Source organism: Podarcis melisellensis (genome assembly GCF_964234715.1).
Source record: "Podarcis melisellensis genome assembly, chromosome: 2".
Lineage (NCBI taxonomy): Eukaryota > Metazoa > Chordata > Lepidosauria > Squamata > Lacertidae > Podarcis > Podarcis melisellensis.
In genome coordinates, this window is record NC_138529.1 from 5,525,553 (window position 1) to 5,534,392 (window position 8,840).

General features: G+C 43.4%; 1 long non-coding RNA gene across 8 annotated transcripts in view; it reads left to right on the forward strand.

The window, feature by feature from the left end:
* Positions 1 to 8,474, forward strand: part of LOC309364064 — a 75,882-nt gene extending 67,408 nt beyond the window's left edge. For 5 of the 8 annotated variants that reach the window (XR_014165704.1, XR_014165705.1, XR_014165706.1 and 2 more), the window contains 4 exons: positions 2,265 to 3,897; positions 4,279 to 5,112; positions 7,640 to 7,767; positions 7,911 to 8,474. This is a non-coding gene — a long non-coding RNA (uncharacterized lncRNA). Of the gene's footprint in view, positions 1 to 8; positions 3,898 to 4,278; positions 5,113 to 7,639; positions 7,768 to 7,910 lie in introns of those variants that run through there. The other 3 variants (XR_014165711.1, XR_014165709.1, XR_014165710.1) reach the window with 3 other exon arrangements.
* Positions 8,475 to 8,840: the final 366 nt, after the last annotated feature.

The following is an 8,840-nucleotide window of genomic DNA, read 5'->3' on the forward strand; positions in this document are numbered from 1 at the left end:
GTAAAAGGAAAAGCAGAAAGTTCTGCAAAAGTCTAAACTTACGCAAAGGTGTAACAGCAGCCACTAACAATGTAGCATTGCATCCTGGCATTGGTAAGCTAAGTAATGCATGTAGTGGAATTGTAAAAATAGACATACACCCATTTTCTCAATTCAAGCCACAAGCGATAAAAGAGAGATTACTGTATAGTTAAGCGGCCCAAGTGCTGTCAGTCAGCCATTATCAATGGTGAGTGCTGGAAGGAAAAAGAACGATGGGGTTGAGGTGGGAGAAGGGACTTTGAAGGGGAACTCCCAATGGTTAAGAGATGAGTCTACATGGAATCTACACCAAGCCAGGGTTCCTTTGTCAAGGGTGTCACCCAGACAATTCACATAGTCCCTGAAACTAGCTCCACCCATCTATTGGTCACACTGCAGCATGCGCAAGGAAGATTGGGCTTTTAGGTATTAGACCACATTTATTTAGACATGTGCTTCCTGCTAGGCACCATGTTGCATATCCATAAAAACTGCTTCAAAGCAGGTTGATCTTCCAAGCTTCAAGCATAAAAAAGTGTGCCAAACAGTGCCATAGTCCAGAACGTGGCACATCACCAGTACACAAGTTTTGACCTTCAATACACTGCCAATATCAACACATTATGCACCTTTCATTGCTAATGCTAATTTGTATTGCATTATTTCACACTTTCCAAACACCAAAAAGCAGGATGTTCCAGGTCATTTTGCATTATCATTCTCCTTGGGAGGGCAAAGACTAACATCATTTTTGAAATATCAGTTTGTTTACAAATACACAAATCAAGCTGCAGCAAACTCATTGGCCACATTTGAGTTACCCTTAACCTGCAGGCAGACCTTCCATGTGAGTCACAGGCCCCCTCCCCATTGCTCAGCTGATCGGTGGTGGAAACAGCTGAACAACATACTGATAGCCAAGCCCCTCAACAGTTTCCAGCAGAAATCAGCTCTGCAATGAAGGGAGGTGCATGATAGGATTGTTGTTTCATAGGCAGTGGTTAGTGCTAAAGCAGCATCAAATCCAAAAGAGAGTCAGCCCTGAAGCACCAAGCTCCAAAAATATAGCATTTATTTCTCTCTCTGTGTGTGTGGCCAAATTTAAAATGGCTCTATTTATATATGTGTATATATAGCTCTTCCATAGCTCGAGCCCAAACTTTTCTAAAACCACCAAACAGTATGAAAAACCCCACACCAAACTCATTCAAAGGACAAATTACACAGTAGTTAAGTCAATGGAATGAAAACTACTCAGAGCAATAATGCAGTTATATCCATCCAAGACTGAAAAAATGCCTGGGTAAAATGAACCTGGTGGCACTGAACTATGTCTAAGTATGAGGCCAATCCAAGTTCCCTAAGAATGGAGCTCAAAATAGCAGGTGCCACCACTGAGCAGATGCTGCTGCACACCCCTTGAGATTCTGCTTGTGAAGGATAGGAGCGTTTACGGGCATGGTGAGGTACACATGGGAGAAAGCCCTCCCTCCTGCCTTTTGGCCCATATCTCACAATCAGGGTGAGCAAAGCAAGTTCACAGCCTCCACCTTGCCTGTGTGTGACCTGACCATCCAAAGGACCAAGATGATATTTATTATTAGTGGCCCAGCCATACCAAAAGTGAAAGGAGGCATTGAACAATAAGAAAGCATCACTCATATTAAACATTTTTAAAAGGATTGGTCTTTCCCCCACCCCACCTCAAATAGGGTCCTAACAAACAAAAGGGCAAACATAAGACTTGCTAAGTGTGGGTACCTTATGATGAGAAGAGTCCTGGACTTTCTTCTGGAGCAATAAGGGACTTGCAAAAAACCCCTCAGTGAATGCTATATGGTTTGGCGGGTTCTGAGTGTATGTTGAACCTAAAAGTCCAATGGAAATGCAGTGTGTCATCTCACACTGGGTTCCTAGTTAACCAGACTCTGTCCAAAGTATTCTTATCAGCACTTTCAGAAACAAGAATGCCTACATCACTGAGGGCTCTACAAAAATCATATTGCCCCCCCCTCCCCGCCCACCTCTGGTATCTTCAGCAATAAAATGTCGTCTGTACTGTTATATTTATTCAGAAGAACACATAACAAATATAAACAACAAGGGTTGTCGGCTACAAGATACAAAACTGAGCTTAGTTAGAACACACAAAAGGATCATCACAAGAAAAGTCATGGGCAGTAATGCAGGAAAACACAAATCTAATTTAGTCTGATAAAAGCCCAGTGTGTACATCCCTTCAGATCTGCAAGGAGAATTGTGAGCCACAGGAAATCCAAGTTCTTCCAGATGAGAATGAATAATGCCTCTTGTGGTTTCATCTCAAGCCACCCTACAGTGCTGTGTAAGTTTGTCAGAGCCAGATACCCCATATTGTCATACCATCTACCAAGAGAGCAGTCTTCTGTTCTTTCCCAGTTAAGTGCTACTTCCATACACATGGCCGCATGTTCGGAGATCATATGGGATATCATTATTGCACCTGCTAAAGAGGGAAAACAAGACTAGCCCTGACTCCACGGTGCAACACTTCAGAGATAATTTTAAAGACAGCTTACCCTAACCTTGGACACTCCCACCAGAGTGGCTTGACACCCCCTCCAGTATAGAGATGACACAGAATGATTAATATAACTACCTGTAAGTTTCACTAGGCTCCAGTGCTACATGTGAATAATGTTCAACATTGACTCTTTGATCCTAGCAGAGATAGTTCTGGAAGGAGGTGCACACCACATTGTCATCCATTCCCCTTCAGTGACAGCCTCACTTCCCAGAATTGCTTATGCCCACCTCCATCTCTAAATTAATAGTCCAGAATTATGTTGTATATATCTGCTGCTGGGCCCTTCACTCATCTGGTACTGAACAGAGTAAGAGATGATGGTGCTCCCTGAGTGCAACCTCACAATAATGCATAGGATGACACCTGCAACTTTGAAGCCAATTGAGGGCTTATCCACATTTCCTCTTGTCCCGCTGCTTTCCCTTGGGGGAAACTGCTCTTTAACACTCAGTCAGAGCAAACAGCCATCTGGGTTTTCCTTGGACTCCCATTTGTTCAAGTGTGGGTTTTACCTGGAAAAGGAGCAGGCCAAGGGGAAAACCGCTCAGCCCCCATGCTTTCTAAGCACAACACAAGCAGAAGTGGGGATAAGTCTTAAGTCCCAGCTCCTCCAGCTAAGCTTCCAGCTGTTGCATTGCCAGCAGTTTACACCTCCTGAACAAGTCTTGAATTCTGTGGAATCCCTTCCTTTCTCACCTACCCCACCCCCCCGGCAATGTTGCTTGTATTGAAATGGTTCTGGAAATAATGGGTGGCCCACAAAGAGAGTCAAATTGGGCAGTGCAGGAGCCAAACACTGCACATATTTTGCCCACACTTTAAAAGCGGCCTGCAAAACCATGTTCTGTATACGTATCTATTTACATAGTTCTTTTTGTCTGTATAATTCTAAGCACCATATCATGGGTTCCCTGGTGGTCTCCCATCTGGGCATCTCAGCTGACCCACCAAGTGTCCCTATTTCCAAGGGACAGTCCCAGATTTACAGAAGCCATCCCAGTTTCTGATTTGACCCCGGAATAACCCACTTTTCCTTAGGATATTTCTATTTTCGTTGGAGAAATGTTGGAGCATATGGAGCCAAGGAAATAAGTAACCAAAGAACCTTTAGAAGACATCTGAAGGGAAGGGGGGGGGGGGGTTGGTAATGTTTAATGATGTTTTTGTATATGTTGGAAACTGCCCAGAATGGCTGGGGCAGCCCAGTCAGAATCATCATCATCATAATTATAGAATAGGACATTCCTATTATCATGGGAGAAATGTTGGAGGACATGAGACAGATATAGGAGATAGCTAGTGCTCGTAAGGTAAAGGTAAAGGTACCCCTGCCTGTATGGGCCAGTCTTGACAGACTCTGGGGTTGTGCGCCCATCTCACTTAAGAGGCCAGGGGCCAGCGCTGTCCGGAGACACTTCCGGGTCACGTGGCCAGCGTGACAAAGCTGCATCTGGCGAACCAGAGCCGCACACGGAAACGCCGTTTACCTTCCCGCTGGTAAGCGGTCCCTATTTATCTACTTGCACCCGGAGGTGCTTTCGAACTGCTAGGTTGGCAGGCGCTGGGACCGAGCAGCGGGAGCGCACCCCGCCGCAGGGATTCGAACCGCCGACCTTTCGATCGGCAAGTCCTAGGTGCTGAGGCTTTAACCCACAGCGCCACCTGCGTCCCATCAAGCTAGTGCTCGGGAGATGCAGAAACAACTGCAGCTGGAATCCAAAGGAATAGGCACATTTCGCATTTTATAAAAAGTGGAACATGGAGAAAACTTAGCAGTGTCACTTAAGAGGAGCAGTGCTTGTGGCTGCTGGTTTTCTCAGGGCCCAGGGTTGTTGGGTTGTGTGGTTCATTGTGACACCTTCCCTCTGCTGGCTCATTGGTCACCAGAGTGCTAAAAGGTCTAAAGGTAAAGGACCCCTGGCAGTTAAGTCCAGTCGTGGACGACTCTGGGGTTACGGCGCTCATCTCGATTTACTGGCCAAGGGAGCTGACGTTTGTCCATAGACATTTTTTTCCAGGTCATGTGGCCAGCATGACTAAGCTGCTTCTGGCGAAACCAGAGCAGCGCGTGGATATCATTTCATCTCCTAAGACATGTAAGTAGGATTTCTCTCAGCATCTGCATTCTGTGATGATAGTGAGTTCCTCTTGAGCTTCGATGCGTGAATGCCAAAACCAGTTTAGGGACGCAGATCAGGAGAGTACTAACTGTGGGCCCCATTTCTCTCATTTTTCTTTCTTTCCTAGGCTTTCGAGGTTGAGAAAAGTTTTGTCCCGCTTGGGGAGAAGGAATAAGGTCTCACCTATCCTGGAGAACATGGGGAAAAAGACATGAGAAAACTTAGTCGTGTCACTTAAGAGGAGCAGGGTTTGTGGTTGCTAGTTTTCTCAGGGCCCAGGGTTGCTGGGTTGCGAGGTTCATTGTGACATCTTCCTCTGCTAGCTCATTGGTCGCCAGAACTCTAGAAGGCCTGGGGATCTCCTATACTTGGATCATTCCGAGAGAGAGAGAAAGGAGAAGACATGTAAGTAGGATTTCTCTCAGCATCTGAATTCTGTGATGATAAAGAATTCCTCTTGAGCTTAGATGCGTGAATGCCAAAACCAGTTTAGGAACGCAGATCAGGAGAGTACTAACTGTGGGCCCCATTTCTCTCATTTTTTTTTAAATGAATATTTATTAGCATTTTCAAAAAAAGGAAAAACATATAAAAACAAAAACAAAATATAAACAAAAAGATAACAAAAATACAAAACTTAAAAACAATTAAAAACACTTAAAAGTTCAAATACTTATTTTCTTTTAACTTATTTCTCAGACCTCCTCACGCCTCCCCTTCTTGTATTCCAATTTAAATTATTAGCTCAGCAAATCCTTAACTCACTTCTCCATTTTGACTTAATTTAATTTATTCTAACATGTTATTATTTTACTTTTCTTCTTTCTTCCATTTCCTCAATTTATATTTACAAACCTTATTTTCATTTAGTTTAGACCATTTTAATAACCAATTTTAACTTATCCAAATTTACTCATCAATATTTGTACCTCATTATTTTTTCTTAAACATTTTTCCTAATGTCGACCAAAATTTCCCTTCCACGACTTTCCCAATTTCCATACCAATAGCAAAGCAAAGTAAAAACAGAACAAACTATATTTATATACCCTTTGGATTCCCAAACTCCACCCACCCTTTTCCCGGTTTCAGTCCTCAACAAAAATCCATCAGTCTCAATATACTGTTTAGCCTGGAGATCTCACGTCCGAGGCTCTCAATTCTCTCTCAGTTCCTCTCTGCTGGTCTTTTTGATAGTCCTTAATGTTAAACTCCAAATCTTGAAGTAGCTCCGGCCCAACAGGATCCATGTTTTTACCAGCCAGACCTCCATATTTAAAAGTAAAGCCTATGGGGTACTTCAAATCTTGTTTTATACTCTTTTCAGGTCCAAATGCCCCCCAAGCTCCAGCTTCCACCTCCAATTCAGGCCAGGCTCTCCACATCAGATTTTTATTTTCCTTTTTTGTCATCATGTCAGGCCTCAAATTGCAGCTCTCCTTTAACATCTGCAAAGTTTCAGCTCCTCCTTCATTTTCTTCAGGAGCAACATATGTCACCTGCTCCATATTGTCAAAGCTCTCCGTTTTCTCTATTTGTTCAGTTGGATAGGCTTCCTGTTTCAAGTCCTTATCAGGTTCAACAATGTTCTTTACTGCTAAGTCCAGAGTTGTAACATTTGTAGCCAAAACATCGGTTTGGCCTTGTAACTTTCCCAAGAGAACAAATGCTCTGTCCAGTTCAGCCTGAATTTTCTTTCCTCCAGCCATTCCTGTAATGTCACTAAACCCCTCTAGGAGGGTTTTGGTTCCTTTATATTCCTTTCAGCTCAAGTCCAAAAGTCAGATTATTTTGTATCAGCCCTTCTTTATTTTCAGCAGATTATTACAAATTAACCAACAGAAGCAACAGAAACAAGGTTCTCTTTTTCCGTCTTGACAGCTAACTTGACAGCTGTCAAACTTTTCAATATTTCATCAACAGGCTCTCTCGCGGGACACTCCCGGGTCCGGGGGGGTGAAACTTCAGCTCCCAAAATTAATCTTATTATCCTCCAGTAGAAATTCTTATAATGTCAAAACCGTGGAATTAAAGTCTTTTACTAAAGAGAAAGAAACGATTCTCTCGACCTTAGCTAGCAGGTCCTTTGATTTAAGTTGTTTACGAAGAGGGGGGGTGGACTTTCTTTTTAACCCTTCCCCGCTCGTTCCTGATCCACCAAATTTTTCTTTAAAGTTCCAATTTCTGTATTACGGGTTGATGTTTTAGAGTCCGAATGTTCCAAGGAAAAAGTCAGCACTCTCCGATAATGACTTGCGGCTTCACTCTGCAGATGCAGGAGAACTCTCAGCACCGCGCCGCACCCCGTCCCCGATCCGAAGCCTCTAAAAAGACTCCTTCATGGATTGGGGGGGCGCAAATGGTGCCCGCCGAGTCACTACGCTCACAGGCTTCTGCGCCTGTGATTTTAAGGGTCCCTGCGTCGCCGCAGCGGCAAGACCCGGTCTCTGCAGAGCCGATTCCCTCCGGAGCTCGGAGGGAATCCGCCATTAATCGATGGCGCCAACCCGGACGTCCCCCCATTTCTCTCTTTTTTCTCTTTCTTTCCTAGGCTTTCGAGGTTGAGAAAAGTTGTGTCCCGCTTGGGGAGAAGGAATAAGGTCTCACCTCTCCTGGAGAACATGGGGGAAAAGACATGAGAAAACTTAGTCGTGTCACTTAAGAGGAGCAGGGTTTGTGGTTGCTAGTTTTCTCAGGGCCCAGGGTTGCTGGGTTGCGAGGTTCATTGTGACATCTTCCTCTGCTAGCTCATTGGTCGCCAGAACTCTAGAAGGCCTGGGGATCTCCTATACTTGGATCATTCCGAGAGAGAAAGGAGAAGACATGTAAGTAGGATTTTTCTCAGCATCTGAATTCTTTGATGATAGAGAATTCATCTTGAGCATAGAGGTATTAGAGAGTGCTGTGAGTCCCATTTCTCTTTCTTTTCTAGGCTTTCTAGACTGAGAAGTCCTTTCACACTTGGGAAAAAAGAATAAATTTTTTCCTCTCCCAGAGGCCTCCCCCTCGCCCACCGCCTCCCCCTCCCCCTCTGGACCCCTCTTTAAGAGGACACAAAAGGTAAGACCCTTCAGCATATAGATATTGCTTCCAGAGTAATGTTAGTCCTTAAAGTTTCTTAGGAAAGGTCTCTCTGTAACTGAGGCCTATTTTGAGGTTCAGAAAAATAAAAATATCCCATGTGTCTCTTTGTTTCCCTGTAGGCTCTGCGGACCTCCTGCTATCCTGGTCTGGAGGAAGATGGCAGGAGGAAGAAATGCCAAGGAAAACATGAAGGCAATGTCTATTTCCAAGGATATGTTCAGAGTTAATAGGAAACTCCCTAGAAATCAGTTCTACTTGCTTGCCTTCTCTTCTTTGCCATTCAGATGATATGATAGTTGAATACCCGGAGGGAGAGCAGGGGCTTTGAAGTTCTCCATCATCTGTGCAGACCGAGAAGACAAACAGGTCACCTAGTCACAGTCATCCCTGCTATGGGCACAGGACTTTGGTTATAACATCAATATGGAACAGTGGGAAAGGTTATGGCAGCAAGATATCAAATTTACATCATGTTATAATTTGAGGGAAAATACCATGAAGATGCTCTACCGATGGCATCATACCCCAGCTAAACTCACCAAAATGTATAAAGGAAGCTCACCAATATGTTGGCGTTGCAAAAAGGAGATAGGATCTTATTACCGTATGTGGTGGACTTGTATGGTGATAAGCGAGTTTTGGAATAACATATATGATGAATTAAAAAAACTATTTAAACTTAATATAAAGAAAAGACCGGAGGTTTTCCTTCTAGGAATATTACCAACAGAAATAAAGCAAAACACAAGACCACTGTTTATGTACTCAATTACGGCCACAAGAATACTCGTAGCCAGAAGTTGGAAATGTGAAACAATACCAACAATAATAGACTGGCAAACACTCATAGTAGAGTATTTTCACTTAGCAAAGCTGACTGGAAAAGTTAGGGGAGCCCTAAATCAAAAAGTATAGAGAGAATAGATATTATTCAAGGAGTATATAAGATCACACTGTAAAAATGAAATTATCCCGGCAGAATTGAATGATACTTGTGTATAATAAATAATTGGAAAAATATATTAGAAAAATATGCAGAAAAGGCTATA